Below are 24,633 nucleotides of genomic sequence, written 5' to 3' on the forward strand. Positions count from 1 at the left end.
GAGGACAATTCTTGTAATAGTGGGCTTCCCCACAACCCCAACATTGCAAGGGATAGTTTTGGTGGTTGTCCAAGTTCTATCTTGTTGAAGGTTTCAATTGTTTTGGCTTCATTAGGATTTCGGTTTCACTGTTGATGCTTTCCTCGGGATCCTCCCATCAGTTTTTGGCTACATATTTCACCCATCTGATCTCTTTCCCTTATAATTACTTAAGAATCCCCTCTGTCCCTTTTTGCCCAACCATCTTTTATTACCTTCTCCTTTATATCCCATCTACTGGTAAAATATACAGGCCTTCCGAATAGTTTCATCCATTATTTTTAGGTCTTCAAACTCTATTCGTTCTTTCATATGAGTAGGTAGACTGCTTAAGAAGCATTGTACTTTCGCCTTTTCTTCTAGCATGTATGGAACATAGCGTAGCAAGGAAGTGAACTTGGTTATAAATTCATCTATAGACTGTTGTCCCAACCTCAAATCATGGAATTACTTCACCTTTAAATCATAGGACCTTTCCGTCAAGTATTTATCCTTGAAATTCTTTTGGAAAGTGTTCCAAGTCACCTCTCACTCGTCAACGTTTCGAACTGTTTTAATCTCTTCCCACCAGAGTGTGGCTTTGCCTTGCAGTTGACAAACAACTAGTCGAGCCCTTAAGTTATCATCGTATTCACAAATATGGAAATACTGGTTCATATTGCTCATCCAAGCCTCTGCAACCTCTTCTTCTTCTCGATCAAATAATGGAGGTTTTATTTTCTTAAATTCCCCCTATAATTCAATCTTTGGCCTCTTAGCCCCTCTACCTTCAAACGTATTTCCTTATTCTTCCTCATTATTCGTTCGAGTTTCTTCTATATCTGGGCGATCTCTCTATTGTTGCCTTGTCTCCTCCCTATTTCCATTATGTGCACTAGGATATGGATCCCTCGTGTTCTATTGATCCGAGAGGATTTTCAGGATCCTCTCTTACTCTAATCTCACTCTCTCATTGTCAGCGCGCAAATTCATCATTTCTACTCTTAATTGTTGCAGGATCTCTAATAGCACTACATTCTCATTCGTTGTTCCTTCCCCTATCTAGACCCACATTTCCTTATTAGATCCAACTCCACGAGGTGGGGTGGTTCCTCGTCCCTTTCTCATATTGCTTTTTCTTCTCTCTGTGCATTTAAACATTTTTGTTATTAACAACTTTTCTTACACAAGGCCATTGTGCTAGAACCTATGCCTTTGAAAGCACTTGTAACATGTCCACTTATCATTCACATTACCATGGGTTGGGTTGGGTAACCATTTGCAGTCCCAATGCAGTTCTAAATACCTTGCCTCCCATTGATACATTTGGAATTTCTAGATGCTTCTGGCTCTGTCCTCTAAGTGCGCATGTACGCAGCGTGACACATAGGTTTTTCACCACGTTTGATCTTAACTGGTCGCATCAAATGATTAAATTTTATTGGCTATACTTTAGGGTAACTACCTCGAGGGTAGCCTAGGAGCAAAATCATTTGTTTCATTTCCCTTGCGAGGAGGCAGCTCTACAACTGGTACTCAGTTGGGCGAATATTTGCAGTTTTCTTAAGGATGTTTTACAAGTTATGAATAGGGTATGTTTTAGTCTTAATCGCTTCAAATTCACAGTAATTTCTTTTTCTTTTCTAACCTTGGATGTCTACTAATCCCGGAGAGGATTTTTCTTGAGGCAGTGGCGGCAAGGTCTGCTACCCTTGCAGTGTCCGGCCATTCGAGCTACAAGGTTACACAAGGTTCATTGTAATTTTAGTATAATGTTGATTGTTAACTCACCTTCGCCTGAAGAAGTGTAAATCTTGTTCCTAGAGAAGCAAACATCTTGGAAACAACACTTTGCCTTTCAATCAACTCAGGTACTGTGAGGGTTTGTTCACTTTTTAATCGAACTATCAAATTTCCTTGATTCTTGCACAAGGGTGAATTTTACAAACCCTAACTCAGTTTTCTCTGTCATTGCAGGGGTTTCTACAGGGGCTTTGTCCATGCCCTTCAAGAGTCGGTTCATGGGACAAAGTGAAGCTCTGGCCAATGACACCTCCAGGTTCGCATTGAAGTTAAATTCTCAAGATTTGTTGTTGAAAACAGCTTAATAATTCTGGGTTTTATGAAGATCATAACTTAGGGTTATAATTGTTCTACTTTTCTCGCAATTGATTAATTAGGACTCAAGTCAAACTAGTCTTTTATGCCTTAATTGCTAAATACTGAATTTTGTTAAAGGGAATTTGGGTCACTGGCATGAACTATGTTTATAAGTTATCATGTTCCTTTTTTTATGTTTCCATACTAGTTAAATTGAACTGAGATTCTACATGAAAATATAGATTGGGGCATACTTGCCATTAACTAATAAGTATTTTACTCTTTAAGCAATTTTCCCTCATGTGCAGTTTTGAATTTAACCCGGTTAATATGTTTAGTACTTGATTCTACGAGTTTTCTTTCTTTTCACCTCGAGTGATATGGTTACAATGAACTTTATATTGTTCAACATTTACTTTGTCTGCAAACAAGTTCCAATTCAATCTTCTATGTGTAAATGGACTTTCTTAATAGGAATAGGATGGGTTCACTGTTATTTCTTTTTACTTCTTTCTATTTATTACTACAGCTTCTATGTAAAATTCCTTTTTGACTAACCCTAACCTTCAGTATATAAATATGTATATTTTCTTAATAGGGTTCCAGTTAATAGTTTGTACTTCGAGATAGCTTGACTAACACACAGTTGCGTAGGGGACTGGATTAAGTCGATACAAATTTGGCAGCTTGGTCCTAACCCCTTCGCCCATTGATTTGTGTGTTATGAATGTGTCTTCAGGATCTTCATTTGTTTAATAAATCTTTCTGATTCTCTGGAAACAACAAGACTACCTCTCCTTTGAATTCCATTTTGGCTTACAATTATCCTGTCCTACTCTGGTTACCCATTACTTGATTTAATTACATACAACACCCTCTTAATTTACATGAATTTATTTACATAGTTACATGTTATACTTGGCCTGGTTCGAATTCCCTAGATTATTGCTTCTTGATTCATTGCTTTAAATTCTAGACCTTAATCTTTGCCACCATACCACATTCGCAGTTCTAAATTATTGCAAATTTTATATATGTATATAACCAGTTCCTATATTTAAATTCCCCCCCTTACAACAATGCTTACATCAACATTATAGCTCGCACTTTAAGTTACCAGTCTGTAGTAAATTGAATAAAATAGAATTCTTGTGCATTCAACATTCATTCACATATTTATATTACAGGTAAAAAAAATTATGAGTTTACTTTCATACTTTCATGCACGGTAATAACAGGTACACTTCCCTGCAAAACTCACAGAATTAAAAGGAATCTTAAATATTATCTGTTCTCTGAATATTTTCTCAAATTTAACAGGGTGATACCTTCTCTGCCCAACCTTGAGAAGGGCAATGATGTCCCTTTCTACCCCTCGAGCTTCCACCCCAAAACGACAGGTAACATTATCTTTTGTTCTTGAATCAGGAAACAGACATTAGGACTACAATCGAATCTTCAAGCCTCTGAATCCTTCTCGTAACGAGGTTATCCAATTGCTCAAGTCCAGGTTAGGATGTCCTTCATGTTACTCAATATTTTCTTTCTCTCCAACAAGACTGAACACCTTTCTTTCCACTGAGATATCTTTTTATCTCTAGGAGATAAAGGTGTAACTGTCTCTAACTATTCCTAACTTCCTGGAGGTTGGAGTTCATTTCTGGTCTCTCTTCTTGAATTCTACGATTTCATAATTATAAAAACAATATTATTTACTATTTAAATATTCATCTAAAATTTCGTTGGTCTTTCCTGAGTTCTATTTACTATAATATTAAACAATATAAACTAATTTATGACTGTTATCTAGGAGGTGTTACATTAAATAATTTAAACTGAAGTTTAAAAAAAATTGTGAGATTTTGATTAAAATTAACCAGAAAAATTGTCATGTAAAAAGCCATATATATATATATATATATATATATATATATATATATATATATATATATATATATAAGTTTGGCAGGACTACTTCTTCTTCATGTCCAATATATCACCCCGATCGGGGTGGGGAATTGAACCGGTGGCTTCACATCAAGGAGTGCCTTAACAAAGCACCTGATCACCATCTATCTGAGGCCTCGTGGATATATATATATATATATTCTTCATGTCCAATATATCACCCCGATTGGGGCCGGGAATTGAACGGTGAAGCACTCGATCACCATTTATCCAATACCTCTTGGAGATATATGTGTGTGTGTGTGTGTGCGCGCGCGCGCGCGTGTGTAGAGAGAGAGAACTAAAATATATATTATGTTATAAATATTGAATAAAATACTAATTTATTCTAAAAATCTTGTTTTGACAAAATAATATGATAACATCACTACCCTACATATATAATTAACCAGAGTAAAATAAGATGAATCATTTTATCGTTTTTTATAAATTTGTAATCTAAACTAAAAATATTATATTTTTACAACTAGAAATATGATGATAAAAATTGTCGCAATTATCTTCAAAGATAGAAAGTTCATTCGATAAAGTGCTAGATCAAGTTTGTTAAATTTTCAGTGTAAACTTAAATAAGTACAGTTATAAAAAATTTTTAAAGTATTTAATATGAATGTAAATATTTTTAATTTTAATTTTTTTTAATAAAAATATAAATAAATTACAAATATTAGAATTTATTTAAATGTTTATGTGTGTTTATTTATTTTGAAATATAATTTTTATAATTTTAATTTAATTATTAATAATTATTAAGTGGATGGTGGGATTTATGGGGTGGCGAGAGAGGGAGGGATTCTATATGACCCCGCTCGAAAAATGATATCAAGATATTCATGGGATTAGGGCACATGACCAATAACCAAGTAGAGAAGCAAAGTTTATTGCAAGGTCTAATCTTGGCTAAGGAAATGCATGTGACAAACATTTCTATTCTAGTGGATTCGCTAATAATAATTCAACACTTGCATAAATGCACTTGTCCAAAGGATAAGTTCACCTCAAGCTCTTGTTGCAGCGCATAACAAGGTTACTGTAGGATATCCCGCAAAAATATTTCTTCCACATTCTAAGAAACCATAATAATGATGCTAATCATCAAGCTAATAAAACATGCCTACTCATGGCAGGCCAATTAGAATCCAATGGCAAAAAAGGGTGGAAAAACTTGCCTTAACCCCTCATTCCATCCTTATAATCAAAGTTCCATGGGCTTAGGTCCATATCAATCTCATTTGCACATTTCGACCAAAGTGTACATTATGAATCACTCAATCAAACTTGGAAGAGGCCAAAATTGTCGTTGTGTGAGACCTAGTAAAATCGATGCATTTAGGGCTCTCTAGGCTCATCACATCACACGATCACGGTACAATGTGTTAACAATGGCCTGGTATTAGCAAAGGAATTCCATCACAACTGCTAATTGATACAAGGGATGTGGAAATTGTGATATTTTGTGGTGAGATTATGATCAAAGTATGTGGATGGATTACAGAGAAATATAATTTAGTGAAGCTACAATGATAGAAAGCATGAATAATTTCCTGTGTTGGAAATTCTAGACTTAGAAAAATCAAGGTCTAAGGCAATTTGTGTGGCCATGCAATTTCCTTGCACAGATTTCTCTGGCTCCCACAAGGTGCTTCTCAAGGCTACACCTTCATATTGTGAAACGAACTCCTACTCTAAGTAAGACCAATTGGCTAATTGTGTCTGGTGATATTCGTTTCAGGCTAAGTCAGATTGTTGGCAAAAGTAATCATTCCTCATGCTTATGATTGAATTAGAAGACTGTAATTCGGTGAGCCCGAGTGTCTTGTCTACAAGTTCACTTCCCTGCACTGATTAGCAAACAAATTTCTCGATAGGTAAGCAACTCTCCCATGTCTAGTAATTTCCTTCATGCATGGCTCTCTCAGCCTTACTGAAGGTGTTAAACATCTATCAATTTGGCAATTATTATTTCTTAGAATCTCGGGGGAGTACTTTATTATGTGAAGTCTCTCATTTTGGCAAATTTCGTTATGGGTACCTCCCTCAATTTAAACCCAACATGTGACTTCCTGAGCGAGCATCAGCCAATCGACGAGGTATTTTAAGACACGTTGAGTAACCTCTTCAAGTGTTATTAGCATCAACTCACTCTTGCATGTCAAGCAAGAGCCATCTCAATCTGAGAAGTTAAAAATATCGACATAAAACAAGAAGTACTTGCTATAGGGAAGAGGTGGAATCGACAGAGGATTCAAGGGATTCATAGGTCAATCATTCTCAATTGATCCATAATGTGGGCAAATAAGAGTAAAGAACTTGGAGACAGTAGTTGGACAATGTGTAACAAACTGAAAACCATTGATGGAAGCTTTGCAACTTCATATCCTGGAGGAAAACATAAACAAAAAGACCAAATGATGGCCATTATCAATATTATGGAGGAGATACAAAATTTGAAGGGAATATGAGCCCATCAATCAATGAGATGGATGCCCTATGCTAGCAAATTGAAGGCCTAAGAGCAGAGAAATCATGTGAACAATAAGAACCCAAATTCGAGCATTTCTAGTAGGCACATTGGAAGGTTCCTCCCTAACCTCAAATGAACTTCAGAAGAGGAAACTCCTACCATATACTAATGTATTCTCAGTGCAAATTTTGTCTTCTACTCTGATGCTTTTGTAAGATGTACTCTTGTCGTCATATAGTCATATTAGACTTCCTAGGTAGAACTTTTTTATGATATTAGTAATATCCCCACCCCAAGGGGTCAACTGCTAGAAGCACAAATGTAACTCATTTCCTAGGTATCTACTGCGACTAGGCACACATTTAATATAAAATATCTCATTTTTGTGAAGAAAAAAAAAGGAGTGGTAGGATTTTACCTTTGTGAAAAATTCAAGAATAAAGAGTTGAGATTTATCTCAAAGATAGTTATGTCCTTTTTTTCTTTTCAAATTAATTAAAAAAGATGTCATGTCCATGTCTATATACACAAGTATCAAATTTGGTTTCCGTTCAAGTTTTATCTATGGAATTGAATTCTTGTTACATGTATTTTTATCACAAAGTGTCTTAATGTGTATCATCATTTACCAACCATTTAATTTATATATTTAAGCTAATTATAATTAAAATTAAAATAAAATATATTTGATTCCAATTAAAAATTAGTGTGACAAAACTATTAAATTTCTATAAATTAAATATTATGGATTCTTTTTGAAACTTTAAATTTATTTATATATTCATTAATTACATTTCAATTTATAAAATATAGCCATCTAAAAAATTATATATAAAAAGAGTTACCTCTATATTTTAACTAAAAAGACAAACATAAAATAATTAAACTTCATTTAATATAATCAATACAAGAACATCAAGTAAATCAAGTATTATTAGAAGAAAATAAAATAGAAATCAAGTATTAATTAAAATTAAATTAAATCATTAATACCTTCTCTTATTACTAGAAATCATTTGCAAGAACTTACAAAAGGAAAAAAAATGAAATAAACATAATATGATTTCCGAATATCTAAAATAAATCCAACTAACACAGAAATAAACACGTGATTATCAATAAATCAATCTATTTATTTTGAACATATTAATTTAAAATTGAAAACACAAAAATAAAAACAACATCATCATTAAATTAATTTATATATATTTCACATGTCAATTTAAAATTGAAAAATATATATTATATTATAAATTTTAAATAATATAATAATTTATTATAAAAATAGGATTATGAGAAAATAATCGCGTAATCTTTCTATTAAATTTTAAATAAAATAAAATGAATAATTTTGTCATTATTTATAAATTTATAATTTAAATAAAAAAATATTATTATTTTACAATTTTTAATAAAATAATTAATATAAAAATTAAATTTAAATAAATTAATAAATTAACATTTTAAAATTATAATTATAACAAACGCCGTAGGTAATATCTTCCGCTTAGTGTAAATAAAGTTTAACTAAATTAAAAAACAATAAAAATGAAGATTTCATCACAAAATAAAACAAGTAATAAAATAACTAATAAAATATTATATCGTTGAAAACCATCGCCAACCATCACCGAGAATTAAAAACATATGTTCAACTAAAATATATATATGTATATATATATAATTAAAATATTGTATCATTGAAAGCAATCATTAAAAATTAAGAAATATGATTAACTAATATTGTTATATATATATATATATATATTTAGAAGCTTTTCCGACAAGTTCTTCCGATTTAATTTCTCTAAAATCCAGTAGGAATTTAGTGAAATCACAAGTTTGATGGGTAACCCCAGCACAATTGAAGTGCCTTAGGGGTTTTTCGGGGTGATGAAACCATATATATAATCAAAAAACTAGTTTAAATAAGACAAATCAAGATTTCACCTTAATTGTTTCCGCAGGATTCTGGCATTAGGAAGTCCAAAAAGTCGCACTAAAGGCAATTCATATATATATATATATATATATATATATATATATATATATATATATATATATATATATATATATATATATAACTATTAATATTATGGTAAGTAGCTTTAAATTGAAAATTAAAAGTCAAGAAAAAAAAAAAAAAATTGTTAGTAACTAATAGAAATGGAAGTTACTAAACAGCATAATAAAACCTCAACCATTCACCTTACAAATAAATAGATTTAAATAATAATAATAAATAACAAAAATTGAATTCCTACTGTTAAAATATGAATAATTTGCATAAAATTTTGGTCAAAGACAAACTAATAAGTAGTCAAAGCAAAATTGAATGTGTAAGGCAGTGTAATAATATCTAAATGAAACTTATTTTCAATTATAATAATATCCACAAAATAAACTTATTCTAGTTGATGTCTACAAGATAAGGACATGAAGGTGAACTCGGAAGTAAAATATGCATGATAGTGGTCATTTAATGGTAACACTAGAAATTGAAAAAGGATATTGGGGGACAAAGGAAACAAAATAAGGGGCTAAACATTCTGAGTATGTAAAATTTGTTCACAAGCTTTTTTGCATCAGAACATGTAATGACTTGGGCGATAAGGAGACATTAGGGGAATTTTGAAGTCTAAAATGCGCCTCCTAAGAAAAATGTACAACCAAAATAAATTTTATAAGGACCAATAGGATTCAAGATGATGATATCAACTATAGGGAATGATTCACCATTTTTGAAGTAAAAAAAGTAAAAATATTAAAAAATAATAAGTTGAAATTTGAGTAAACTCATGTGGAGATAAGTTGAAAATACGAGTTGAAAAAATAGTTTTTTTTTTTTTTCATTTTTTTTTCCCTATAAAATTTGATGATGTAATATAGTATTATTTTATTATTTCCACTATTATTTTATAATTTCCTTAGGAAGCCCATTTTAGACCTCAAAATTCCCCTAATTCCCTCCAAAAATCTTTTCTAAAATTTTTGCAGCAGTCATTTCCAAATTTTCTGTAACCGTCATTTCTAGATTTCCTATAGCAATCACCTATAACACCTTACATCCATGATATTTTTTGCATAGATATTGCAACCAGCTGAGACGAAATGAAGAAAAACTAAGACATGAGTTTTGTGCCCCAAATGGCCCTTTCAGCAAGATGCAAACAAAATCTCTAGAAAATGCATAATGAAGGGAAAATGGGAATGTCTTTGAAGTTAATTTTCTAGATTTTCCTATAGCTTTCTACAACAAATTCCTATTCTAGAAACAACCACCATGTTGAAATTCTCAGAGTACACAAAACAACACTGCTACGATTGTTAATTAAATAGAAAAGCTAGACATGATTTAATAGAATATTGAAATGTCAAAGCAACTATAGTTGCATTTTGACATTGGCTATGTACATATATTATATTGATGATCATCTCAATTTATACAAAAAACTAAGTCGATAACTGCCCCTTCAGGTTAAAGGATTTATGGAAGTGGCTCCCCTTCGAAGCTGAACAGGTCATGGCAGTGTTGAAATGGTGAGGTGGTGGATTCAATGGATTTGATGTATGCCTTTGTAGGTGGTGAGTTAATCAAATTTTAAATTGTGGGATTCATTATTTCCAACACTCCCCCATAATTATGACCAACAATATTAACCTTGACTCAACATAACTTAAACATTCTTGTTGGTCTAAGTCTCAGCTAGGCTTATAATGACTCAAAACATTGACATCAACTCTTGTGCTGGATTTCTTTTTCCTTTTCTTCCAAATCATGTATCCACTGAACTGCTTCATCTTTTCCTTTTTGGTGTAGGCTCCAAATAGTTTCTTCATTTTTTGTTGCAGCTCATCCATCGTTATATCTTTATTTATCATAAAAAAAACATAGAAAATCATTTCAAGTTGTCCATGAGTGTCCTCTACTTTTTCAAAAAACATCCTTGTTTGTGGACTGCTACGACATGTCATCTTCTATAGTTTGTTCTTTATCATCAATCTTTTGATTATCAATTTTTTGCAACATAAGCCCATAATAAAATTTTATCTCTTTAGGACTCCAATACATGAAAATTTCATTGACATTTTAAATTTCTACATTGTCCATGTTGTTTTCAACATTCATTAATGCAACTTCTATGCAAGGTTCAACAACACATGGTGTTTCAAGCCATGCTTCATGGAAATTTAATTCTTCTCAAATTTTATTGATTCTTCTTGGTTGTTGCTAACATTTGCACACTCAAAATCAATGGTAAGTTTATATGAAAAAACATTTTCAAAACCATATTGGTTTTGTTCATTCTGCTCTGGACTAAGAGCCTTATTTTCTTCTCCTTCCTTATTTGCTCTATCGATGGCTCATAATATTGATTCTCCACTTCTTCACCAACCTCTGCTTCTGTAAGCGGGTTTTCTTCTACTTGGCTTTCAAACACAAGTGGGTTTCTCTCACCAAATAACAACATATCAATAATATATTTTTGTTGCATCATCTGCGACCACTCATCACTAGTGGATTGTTCTTCATCAAAGTTAACACCAGCAATTTGAATAGTTGGATCCATTGAACCAATTGCATCTGCATTGGCAGAATTATCTATGCCAAAATCATCTCTTGTTAGTAACTCACCATCAACATTGTGATCCACTTTCAATTAGGATTCTCTAAACTCTTCATCTTTCTGTAGATTCGCTACTACAATTCCACTTTCCTTTTCATATTCAATCACTTCTACAACAAGTTGTACAACACTACTATCTTCGACTTGATTACTCTCGGTTACACCAAAAGTCCTCTCAAGGATATCCCAAGCCTCCTTTGTTGTCTTGGCATCTGCAATGGGGGCAAGAATGCTTTCATCTACACATTCCTTTATGCATTTTATTGCCAAGGCATTATTTTTCCTTTTGATTTCCAACTCTTTAAAATCGACCACAAACATATCATGTTGTTGCTTCAACCTTCTTAACCTTTTGGATTTTCCATTTATTTAGTGAGAACACTATGACATAGGCTCACAACTCACCACGGTTAGCTCAAGATTCACCACGACTTCATATTCAACTGGCAAGCTCATGCTTCATGACTTGAACTCTTGATAAAGAGCCACTAGTGTCATGTTTGAATCTCCCACACAAATATTGTAAGAAGGGAATATCCCTATCTACGTTCTTCGTTCACCACGTCATTGGCTCGTAGCGAGAATAAAACATAATCCATGGGTTGTACTTACACTCTAACTTTTTTCATTACAAAAACACAACTGCCATGTGAAAAGATAAACTTCAATAAAGGTTCTTGAAATCACCAATTTATATTTAAAAACGTGTGTTTCTTAGCTTGCGGGAGGAACATAAATTTTCACAATATTCACAACCATCTAATACACCACCAAGAAACATCAAACATGGCCCTCATGTGTGACCCTGAAGCTCAATCCTCTCCCCCTCCATTTCTTATAACATCGCTTTCGTTGTTCGTCATTACTAGTACCTCATGCCCAACTTAAACAAGAAAATTAAACAACATAAAGTACAATTTTCTATGGAACACTGATATATTTACATAACATGCTCTACACAAATAAGGGACAAGTGTCATTGGATGATATCCTAGAGGGTACCTGGAAACCCGTAAGGGGAGAGAGAATGCTCGAATCCATAGGATTCTGAGAACATCCATGTTGAGTCGAGCTAGACACCCTAGTGGTAGTGACATAGCAGAAGGGACTCAATGTGCAAAAGAAGGGTGTGAATTTAGATGTGGTTGATCGAGGATGTGACCCTGTTGGTTGGAGGATTTTGGGTTTGGTATCTTGGTCATTTGAGGACCTGAAGGGTACTTATAGACCTATAAGGGCAACAAGAACTCCTAGAGCTATAGGACTCTGAGAACTTCCATGTCTGCCCGAGTTAGACACCCTAATGGTAATGACAAAATTAGAGGAATTGCAAGTGCATAGAAGGGTGTGCACTTGGGTGTGGTTGATGAGGTATGTGAGCCTCTTGGTTGGTCCTGTTAAATTTGGTACGAGGCATGTACCTCGCTCAAGAAGATGATGGTGAGTGGAATAATGGTCCTAGCTCAGGGATGATTGGCTATCGAGAGAACTTGAGCAATGCGGTCGACGACTGGGAAGAATTTCCTCAGTCCACAATTAGCCAAAAAAAATTATCAGATAGGTTGCAAAACCCATTATGTGCAATTTTCATGAACTTTCTTGGCATGTATTTCATTGTGCTATTATTTGGTCTTTTGTTATTAGGGTATCATTGTGCATATAAATTTATGTTTTGGTTAAATTATGCATGTGTATTTGGTTATAGGTTGATATTTATGTGAATGGCATCATCTGACAGAAGGGTTGGGAGTGTTACATGTGTATCAAAGCCCAAGCTACAATACTAGGCCTGCACATGCCAACCAAAGAAAGGGAACCAAAATTTTAAGAGTATGTTTGCAAATTATATGATAAAATTTTTAAATCTATGTGATCACTATGAAAAAGATTTCAACTATTTTAACTACCGTTTTTTTGGATTTAAAAATTGTTTTACAAAATGTTAAAACCAAATAATTATTCTTGGACTACGCTAATTGGTGGATATAATGCATTGCAAACAATTCTTCCAAGGTTAAGGGGACAAATCTCATAGACAGAACAACATATAGAAAATGCATACCAAATGCTTGATAAAATGTGTTAGCAGGGTATAGTTTGCTAGAATATATTTATTTGTAGGCATGCATAGAAAGGGTGTGCTAATGGAACCCTAAAAAATGTTTGAAAAAACGTTGGAATTAGATGTGGTTTTCTATGTAGCTATTATTGCTAGGTTGGAAATTGGATGTTGTGCATCAACTTTTTGATGAAATTCTAGAGCAAAATTTAGTTTTGTGGAACTTCATAATAGCATGATGGTAAAATTATTGATTTTAAGTTGTGGGTGTTTTGTGTACATTGGAATTATGGCGAAAATTAGAAGCTCCCCATTATTGAAAAGAAATTAGGAAATTATATGTTACACAAAAATCTCATTGAAGAAGGCCCTGGAACTCCTAGCTAAGGTAGGTAACTTCACACTGACTTTATTAGGAGGAGAAGAGTTGGCAAGCCATTACCATAAAAATGTCCCCTAGTGATAAATGGATGAAATAAAACCAAAGATAGAGATGTAAAAAAAAATACCATTGTTTTTATTGCAATTTGCTGGGAATATACATATTTCAATATCTAAAGTTGGCACTTTATCAATGGGGATGTCATATTTCAATGGTTTGAGATAGGAATATATATTTTATCAAATATTAAGTTGTTCAACATCTTCTGGCAACTGTCATTACAAGGGAGATGTTTATTCCATTTATGAGCTTGGAAATATTATTGAAATAATTGTTATGTTGAATACTAGTGGCCCAACAAATAATACCTTTGACAATGAACATGTTCATGAAAATGGATCTAAGCTCACCATTGATGTCTCCTGAAGAATGCATTTTTGAAATGCATGTGTTGTTTCTTCATTTTGGCGAATCCTGGTAATTGAAGGAAGCGGATGAAATCACGTTCTTTAGTAGTTCATGGGTCAAACTCATAACGAAGGTTTTGAAGGCACAATGTTAAGGTCATGGAAAATTTTAGGGGCTAATATTCGCAAGTGGGCTAATTTTCCATGATTTTTCCAAAAAACAAGATTCGCCAATTTCCATTTTTTATAAACATGATTCGCCCAAATATTACAATATAAAATTATTTCACCTTAAAAATTGCCATCATTAAATAGAGAGTATATATAATATCATTATAAATCTGAATAATTTTACAAATACATCAATAAATCTTTTATAGTTTGCATATTAGGGACTAGTGAGATTTGCCAATGTTTTTAAACTTCAAGATAATTTCCCACCCTTAAAATTTTCTCTGGTTATGGTGTCTTCAGTAAGAACATAAATAATGAACACACTACACTAAATGTATATAATGACAGACCAACAACACCAACAAAATGTTGATTTCGTATTTTAATTAATATTGATAGAAGGACCCCTGCTTGAGCTGTAGAAATAATGTGTGGATAGTTTAATAGACATTTTGAAATTTGTAGTAATGTGTCTATCTGACTAGGATGAAGGGTTAAATTTCTACTGCATAGCCAAGGAATTCGATTGCATAGGAATTTCTACACTCTCTTTATGGAGAATTTTTGTGTTTATTTCCTATTTCCATGATCCTTAGCTCATACTCATCTCCAACTACACATAGTTCAACGGGTTTCCTCCACAATGCTCAGGCCTCTCTAATCATCAACACAACTATATGTGGTTATGTTAGCAAAGTCATTTAGACTCAGAACAGTTACATGAGTTTGTTTGTTTGTTTTTTTTTTTTTTTTTTTTCTTTTTTACTTCAGTTGGGGCTCCCTCATTTGAGACTGCTTTGGCCATAGATTATTTTCCTAGTATTTTTCAAGTGTCTAATGTGAGGGGAAACCATTCTTCTTCCAAGTTGTTATCACTCAGGTTGTCCTTAAAGCTCCTTAAAGGATACGGCCGAGGTAACCACAAACCAATCTTTGGACTGCAGGTCCTAGCCTACCTGCAATCAGAGAGGGCTCTCTCTTTATAATTTAGCTTTGTTTTGGGTTGATTTTAGGCTAGTTATGATTTTCTTGGGTTTTGTTTTGATTTTGGTGGGATGGAGGATTCTTTCAAACAGAGTTGGGATGCATAGTGTGAGAAGTTCAAACCATTGGGCATGGAGTCGTAGATTAGGCTTGCTGTTGCGTTTTCTTGGTCACAAGAGGAATACAGAGCAGGATAGCTACACATAAAACAATATCTAGCTAGAATAAAGATGGAACGAAGGTCAGTGAATGAAAGGCCACTAAGTAGCTCTCATTATGCTAACAGAGGGAAGGTGAATGAACATTTATATAGGAGCAATCAAGGATTCCTAAACAACATTCATATATGAAGGAACTAGTGTAAATATGAGCAAATCAATATTCACATTTAGGACTAATTCAGAGGAAAACATAGATAAATCACAGAAATTGAGAACAGAATACAACTAAGTGAGCTCTGAACTATTCTTTCTTTCTGCTATTTAGATAGTGAAACAATGATGGCATAAACACATATAAACTATAAACAGAGATAAGAAACACTTATTGGGCTATGTAGAAGCGTTAGGATTCCATAGTCACTCTTCAGACATCAAAACACAACAGTCAGTTCATCTCCCAAACATTCCAGCGATCTTTGATTATAGAGACTATCAGAAAATACAATGCAAGTCTAGAGGAAGTTATCGACCAACCAACCCTTAAAACAGTGCAGAGGGTGGTTTAAATAGAAAATATTTACAAACATCAGATCTGGGATAGATCTCCTCAAATAAATGCCCTTAACCTAATTTGTACAGAAGTAAATGGCAGAAATATCTATCTAATAGCTGCGCTGGGGTAACTGGCATCTCAAAATATCTATTACAGCATATCTTAGGCAGATCTGAGGAAAATGAGTGCTTTAATCTATTTTATCTTGAAGTAAATGCTTAAAACATTTATCTAAGTGCTGCGCTGGGGCAGCTGCCTCAAAAATGGATCAAAAGAGTTCCTTGAGCCACGCGCTGTCCTCTGTGTGATAACTGTGCATTTAAGGAAGCAGCGCTGCTCCAAAAATATGACTAGGAACAATGTCTCTGCAATAACTCTGCCTTGAAAGCCTTCATCTATGCCTTTAGGTGGCTTTAAAGCAACAAAAGAAGTGTTGGTGAGCCTTAATGGCCGAATGATGCTTTGTTGACTTTGCTGGGCTTGCTTTGCTTTCATCTGCTTTGAAAAACTGGACTGATACTCTTTGTCGCATCCTGATACACTTTGGCACTGAATCTGGGCCTTTTCTCACCGCTGATACTCTTTAGACTGTCCCATCGCCCCCTTTCTGCCTTTTAATGCAAAAATAACTGCTGCTAATGTCCTCCGTGGCCTTTGGGTGCAATCGGCGCTTGGCCGATCAAAACTAGCCTTAAACTTTTTGAAAAATGGTGCAAACAGGAGGAAAAAGTGTTGCCAACTGTGCCGAGGCCGAGACTAGCTATCTGAAGCAAAACTGGGCCTTGGAGCGATCTCAGAAAGCTTAGGGATGCATGAATTGCGCTATTGGGAGTTGGGCGCGGGCATATATGTGAAAATATGAACAAATGTCGCCTTTTCTTTTACACAGAAAAAAAGACCAATTTCTATGTAAAATTCGTGAAAAACATAGGCGGGAGTGGCACTGTAGTGGAGATTAAATCCTGGCCATTGGACCGCGCAAAGGCAGATCCAACGACTGGCGCTAACTCGCATCGGGGCGGACCATTGGTCCCAACACATAAAACCTCCGAATAACGATGAACCTGGCGGACCCGAAATGCTTATATACCCTTTCTTTATGGAGATCGGGTCCGGTCCGTCGGCGATTTTATATCGGCGGATTTTAACAAAATCAATATGCGGACTCGAAAACCTTTAACACTGCCCTTTAATATTTTTCGGCTCCGGGATATAGGAGCACACAGCGCGGACCCTTTCGGACCTGATATGCCTTTATGCCGCGCTTTATTACTTTTCGGCTCCACTGGTCGGAGCCATATAGGAGTGATGCGATTAAATATGGGCCGTTGATCTGTGGGCCTGAATGGGCGACTGAGTTTAACTCGGCAATTCGCTATCGGCGGGGTCATGGGGTTGCCACAAATAAACGCTGAAACCCATCGGAACCGATAAGTTATACAGGCCCTCTTTATTTTATTTCAGGTCCGACCCATCAGCGGAACCCAAATCGGCGGTTTTAACAGTGGAATGGGTCCGCGGACCCAAAAGCCCTTTAAAACTGCATTTGATAACTCATCGGCTCTGCCAAATCGGAGCAGTATATGGGGCGATGCGAAGTGGGGGGCCGTGCGACAAGATCTGGGTCGTTAGATCTGTGGCCCGATCCAATGGTCCTGGATCCGTCGGCGAATCGGCAGTCGGAGGGACCAGAGGGTGGCACATATGGAATCGCCGAACTGCACGGACCCGATATTCTATTACCGGTCCACTTTATATGTTTTCGGGTCTGTCCCATCGGAACTATACCCCGTGCCTTGAGACCTAGCCATTTTCGCTTATATATGCCACTGCCCCCTCCCGATAGCGATATCGCATCGGAGGGGGATCAAACAGACCTTTATCTCATCGGAGCACGCTTTTTATTAAAATGCAAAGGAAAAATGAATTCGGAGGGGTAGCCTTTGGTGTTTCGGATGGATTCTAAGGCATCGGAAGGGGTTCGATGGCCAAAAAGGGAGGATTTTTTCATTTGTAGAAGGTTTTTAATGATTTTTGCATGGTTTTTGGAAACTTTCATGCCTTGGAAGGAGTCCAAAGGCACTTAGGGGGAAAGTGATGTGGTTTTGAGAGGGTTTTAGTGGCCAAAGAGGGTTTCATGCCTTATAAAGGCAAACCAAGGCCAAAGAGATGATTTTAATACATATGAAAGGAAACTATGCAAAGGAATGAGTCCTTATGCATTTGGAAGATGGTCAGAGGGGTCAATGAGGGTTCTTGCTGAGTTTCAGATAAACTTAGCAATTCCCAAGGATGTATATGGTTATTTTTCAACCAGGGGAAGGGATAAATATATAGGGGAGTTATATACATAGTTTTAGTAGGGGAAGGGGAAAGGGAGCTACGTAGTAAAGTTAATAGTTAATATGATAATGATGAGAAAAAGTGCTAAGAATGATGTCTTAGGCTATCAATGGGGAAAATGACTGATAGAAGGAGTGTGAACATTCCTTGAGTGAAGCAGATCTTCACCAAGGCAAATGATATGGAGAATGATGAATCTAAGAGGTATCAAGCAGATCTTGACCTCTTTAGGGGAAGTTAGTGAGTGACTTTGGGACAGAGGAGGAAGGGGAAGTCAGACATGCCTCGCTTGAAGTCCTTCAAATGGAAAACTGCCTCAAACTTGTGATATGAATAGATATGACACTTGAAAATCTGAAATGGATCACAAGTCATGATTCTGCAACCACAAAGCTACCTACCCGGCCTATTCACCTAGCATTTTCTCTTCTTTTTGGTTTGGGTGCACTTGAACTAGCATACCCAGCTTTTCATTCTTTTCTTCTTGCTGTCCTCCTATCTAAATCTACACTTATTGCATCCAGGGGCTCAGATTAGGCTGTTGAGCACCCTTGTTTCTCTACCTATTTACAGATCTGCCAAGATTAAACAGTTTGGACAGATGTTTATTCTCTATATTCTAAAACAGGAAATTGAAACCTAGGGAGACCAAGATTAAGCTGTTTGGACCTCCCTTAGCTGAAAACTCATGAAAATGGATCAACTTATCAAAAATGGAACACAGCAGTGGCATTTACACTAGCACACTCTCATGGATACTTCTCTGGCCATCTGTAGCAAATATGGAGCATTGCAGCATGCATAGTACAACATATTTGGCATGTAAAAATGTCGATCATGAAAGATGATTAACCTGCTGCAGCAGGAGGCTAACACAAGCTTCACAAGGGACATATTCCTCCAACCCAACTTCACATGTTTGTTGTTGTAGGTTGTTTCTTGGAGTTTTTTTTTTAGATCTGTGCATCTCAGTTATTAATAAACCCCTTCTTCTAGGTCATCAATATCATACAAAGGTCATACAATTCCCTCTTAAAACTTGACTTGGGTTTCCTCAAAATTTATATACAGGGTATCCATAATTATGCATTCTCCCTTTCACCTAATATTGATGCTACATCCATGAGAAAAATCTAGGCAGATCAACCCAAAGGGATCTACTCGTCAGCCAAACAAGGCAGGGCCTAACCCCAAGGACATCAAAGAGATTTGACCCCATGACCTCCCAACTCACGAGGTATTTAGCAACGGGAACTCGACCAATTGAGCTAATCCTTTGGGCTTAAAGAAAAATACTTTTATTCTATATAATTTTAACAAAACATTTTAGAAAAAAATGGAAATTTGGAAATATTTTTTTGGAAAATACATGGAATATTAGTCCATAGGTGAAAATTAGCTCATAGAATTTTCCTCGTCGAACTCTCAAAGTTAGTGCCAATAAACATCTCCAATTCTAATATAGATTATGCACTTTCTATTTCCGTGAAACCAAATTTTCTTTCTTGTAAGCTACCACTCAATCCAACATTTATATTAAAAAAAATGTTGCTAATGTTGGGTTGTTCAGAGTTTTTTTTTTTCTCCAATTGATTTAGATATATGTTCCTAAAGGGGCGGCAAAGCTGCTCGTTCAATCACCGTTAGGGGGATTAAGGGGGACAACGACGAATTTGATAAGACACCCACCCGGCGGACAACGCCCCCAAAGCTAAAAATAGATGAAAATTTGCCTTGTAAAATATTATAATTTCATAGTCAATCTGTGTCGTTCATTAGGCAGATGATCTCACGGTAGAAGTTATGTTAATTTACGGTTTTTAACCCTAGAAGGAAAACCCTTGGTTTATATGAGAGAATTGTATTGTGGATGTGTATTATTATTCTCAGCGAGAAAGAGAGAGGAGATTGTGCGAGAACGAATAGGAAATTTCAGCGGATTTGTTGCAGGTTGTATCTCTTAATTTTGCTAAATAATATAAAAAGAATGGCGAATGGTTCACTGTTTCTAAGTGGACATAGCCCAAAATTAGGTGAACCACGTATATTTATGTCTCTCTTGTTTTGTGCACTTTTTTGTTTGTATTTCCGCAATATTTTATGTATTTCATTGTTCATTTAATTAATTTCTAATAGCTAATGGCTTGGACATGAGGTGATTGGAATTTGGGACCAAATGAAAGGAAACAAAGGTGTGTAATGCATGCCCTACACTAATCAATAATAGTGGAATATGCAATTATCAAGTAAACACAATTATAGTAATAAACAACATAGAAAAATTCAACAATTAGACAACAATTTCTTAAGGAAAAAACCACACTCAAAAATGTTCAAAGCCAATTTTAACCACATAACAATAAGTTAAAACTCACATAAATTAATTTTCTTTAACTATGTCACTCAATATAAAAACTTAAAAAAATATAAACTAGATATAGTTTCCTTAATATAAAAAATGTTCAAAGCCAATTTTGACCACATAACAATTAATTAAAACTCACATAAATTAATTTTCTTTAACTATCTCACTCAATATAAAAATTTAAAAAAATATAAACTATGTATAGTTTCCTTAAAATATTATAAACTATTTATAGTTTCCTAATTTTACATGCTAGAAACTACCATAATTAAATAAATATTAGTTGCTACCTACATTCACGGTCTATTAATTATTTACCTTTATTTCCTGTAACTATTCAACATTTACTCTCTATTATCACTCAACATTTCTTATTTTCTACTACTTATAACCTTTATTTCCTATAACATTTACTCTCTATTATCACTCAACATTTATTATTTTCTTATTTTTTCTACTACTTATTAATCATTACGTACTCTATTATAAGACTGTAAAAAATAACATACCCATATCAACCTTTCCCATAATTGATAGAAATATAGAGTAATCCATCCATAATGGCGTTTTGCGGTCACTGTAATGCATTGCATCTCTGACCCGAAAAGGGAGATTGCGTCCAAAAGAGTTTTATTTTTTGATTTTTAAATCATCTCCCACGTTTTTCTTCACAGAAGACAAAGGAGGAACCCTGTAAAGAAGCTTGTGAAAAGTGATGGACGATTCACTATGCACAATTGCGTTAACCATCATGGAACCTACCCATATTCTTCCTGCTTTGTCTTTTGTGAAGAAAAACTGTTGGAGATGATTTAAAAATCCAAAAACAAGAGTCTTGTGAAAAGTGATGGACGATTCACTATGCACAATTGCGTTAACAATCAAGAAACCTGCCCCACACAATTGCGTTAACAATCAAGAAACCATAGTGAATCGTCCATCACTTTCTAGCAGATATCATATCCAACTTAAAAACTAGTTAAAAATTGTAAACTACATTGGGGAAATGGAATTCTTCGTTATTGTTTAGTTGGTGTGTGCTTCGAAGTATATCCATGATTAAATGTATTTCTTCAACAATGTTCTGAAGATGTTTTTCAAATATATTATAATGGTTCCTTATCATATGTGGTTTTATTTTTAACAATGATATATCTGTTTTCATGCTTTTAATTTTAAGCACGCTTTCTAATATTTGCATTGCTTTGTGCAGGCGCAGATGAAAGGGGAGGTCAGATTCAATGTCGCTTGAGCAGCCGTTGCAGATCTCTCGCCCACAACATATGAAATTCCGTGTGCCAAGGCACCAACAGCAACGGCTCAAACACCGACACAAGTCAAACATGGAAACAAACAAATATAATATTATTATCTTTGAATCCGTTAGACCGATCACGCAGATGCTAAAGAAAACATGGTAATAAACTTTAACGAAACCAAATTATAACTATTTGATACAGCGAGTCTAGTCATTCAGGTTAGAGGTTTATTTTACAAGTATATGATACAGTGAATCTAGTCATTGAGCTTGGAGGTTTATTGAGCTTGGAGGTTTATTTCACAGTGTAATGTGATTTGTAATTTAGTTGAAATTTTATTTACATAGATCTAAATATAAATTTAAAAAAAAATAAAAATAAAAATAAAATAATTATAAGATAAGATAATTATATTTATGTCCAACTAATGACCACAAAGTAGGTCAAAGGGACTATTAATTACAATGATGTCTATAAAATGTGAGAGAATCAAATCATCTCCTATAAAAAAAAAAATACAATGCATGAATATAAAACATACAATACAGGAACATAAAAGAAAGATACAATATATGGGATGCCCTCACAAAGAAGACCACTAACAAAATATTTAAATAATGTTGGTTCATAAAAAAACTGACACTTAAAGAAATTGGATCCCTCTAAACTCATGTTAGATTTGAATTTAAAATAAATCTTATAACTAAAATATTCGATGAATGATTGGTAAGTTTAAAACATGTTGTAAAATCAACTATGTCCAAATAATTAGAAAAACTCAAATTCTATGATTGGAAGTCAGTTATGTAACATAATACTTGAAAATGAAAAAGGACTCAATTTCCAACCTAAACACATATATCAACAAAAATTAAATGAACAAAATTTATTGAAAATTCAGCGCTTAAAAGTGATGGAATTTAACCCATCAAATTTTGGATTGGACAAGACTGTTTTGAAACCTTATTTTCAATCAGCATTTAAGGAAATAATATGTTAATTTACTCACATTTCCTAAAAAAACTACCCCTTCAGAGGATTACAATTTAACACATCACAATTTAGACCGAGTTTTGAAACCGTCTCTTAAATGAGTTTGGCCTTTAATCCATTCGCAACAGTTTCCAAATTACTATCAGAAGATACTTCTTTCCTTACTGCTAACATTGCAATATCTCTGAGTTTCTCTACTGCCCTTCTCATCTCCTTCTCTTCCATCAATCTCCTCACATTTTCTGTTATTTCCTTCCTTCCGATAATCTTATCATTATCATCGCCGCTTCTCAATCTCAGTCCAATCTTCCACTCATCAGCTATGAGTTTGCAGTTGGTGTGTTGCTCATTGCTAAGAGGGAATCTCAGCATGGGGATGCCTGAGGAGATATTCTCTAAAGTGGAGTTCCACCCGCAGTGGTTCAAAAACCCGCCAATGGAGAAATTAGAGAGCACTTTCAACTGTGAGTACCATGGAACAATCAATCCTTGCTCTTTCGTTTCGCTCAGAAACCCCTCCAACAGCACGGCGGAGACTTCAGCGGTCTCTTGGGTGGGTTGTTGAAGCACCCACATAAAACTACATTCTCTCTTCTTGAGACCCATTTATATTTCCTCTATTTGGCTTGCGGACACGGAGATTAAACTGCCGAACGAAACATACATGACTGACTTAGGAGGCTTTCCATCCAGCCATTGTGCATAGTCCATATCTACCTGCGAGTTGGTCCCCGCAACAGAGTCACGAGTGTCATGCCCCTATCCTAGCGGTACTCTTCCAACCGCACAATTGGGGGTGTGGTACCACCAACCACTTTCTTTTTAAAAATACTTGTGATTGTGGACTACGCCTACTTTCTATACTTAGTTTATTTTTCAATTTCACCATGTAAATTATTTCATTAACACAGCACAAACTTTCATAACATCTTCATATAAACATTATCACCATTAAACCACAAGTACACAACATATAACTTGGGAGGGGCAACTCCCTGCAAATAAGAGTCTGCCCGATAATAATGATAATCTTCAGTTTTTACAATTTTACAATCAACCTGTAAAATTTACACTCGGCCTGCACCACCGTGCAGCCTCGACAAATCTGTCGTTCGGCACTTCGTCATTCAGACCGCCCATGTCTATCCTTCACCGGTTTACCCAGCTCGTTGTTCACCTCCACACACGCCCACTGTTTCAACGTGCTGACTCACCCAAACGACCCACTGTTCAGCTCATCGCACTTGTCAACCGTGTCGCCCACCTGGTCGCCAACTCACCTTCATTTACTCTTGCCCGACCGCTTCGTTTAGCCCGACTTTCCCTCCACACAAGTCACACCAACAGCGCCCGTTCACCATGCCGATGCCTATCACATGTTTCAACCGTTCACCAGAACGCTCGCCCGTTCAACCGCCTGAATGCCTTCAACTGTTTACCCGAACGACTCACCCATTCGTTGGCCCAAATGCCTCGCCCGTTCGAGCGCCCTAACGCCTTCAACCGACCGTTCAACACTTCGAACGAAATATCGTTGAACCCATTGTTCAGCGTTTGCCCAAACATGCCCAACCGTCTCATCATTCAGCCTGACCATCGAATGTTGTTTCGTTCAGCTCGTCGCCCGACACTCCTAAACGAAATGTTGTTCAGCTCGCCCTTTGGCGCCTTTGCACGAAAACCCATTCAACTCTTCAACTGAACTTCTGAACGGTTCGTCGTTCAGCCCATCGAGCGATTTCCTGAATGATCGGTCGTTCAACCTGTTGACCGAC

The 24,633-nt window shown here is 35.2% G+C and overlaps 1 long non-coding RNA gene and 1 pseudogene across 1 annotated transcript; one reads left to right on the plus strand and one right to left on the minus strand.

Annotated features, from left to right (window-relative positions):
• The first annotated feature begins 1,416 nt into the window (after positions 1–1,416).
• LOC149245208 (uncharacterized) lies at positions 1,417–22,053 on the plus strand. The gene is made up of 4 exons (XR_016265530.1): positions 1,417–1,610; positions 1,710–1,889; positions 1,996–2,077; positions 21,820–22,053. It is a non-coding gene; the product is annotated as an uncharacterized LOC149245208 (long non-coding RNA).
• An 835-nt stretch (positions 22,054–22,888) lies between these two features.
• On the minus strand, positions 22,889–23,569 carry LOC149245209 (UDP-glycosyltransferase 75C1 pseudogene; annotated as a pseudogene).
• Between the last annotated feature and the right edge of the window lie 1,064 nt (positions 23,570–24,633).

Source organism: Pinus tabuliformis, chromosome 7 (genome assembly GCF_031772625.1).
Source record: "Pinus tabuliformis cultivar Carrire ecotype Pingquan chromosome 7, CPIR1, whole genome shotgun sequence".
Taxonomy (NCBI): Eukaryota; Viridiplantae; Streptophyta; class Pinopsida; order Pinales; family Pinaceae; genus Pinus; species Pinus tabuliformis.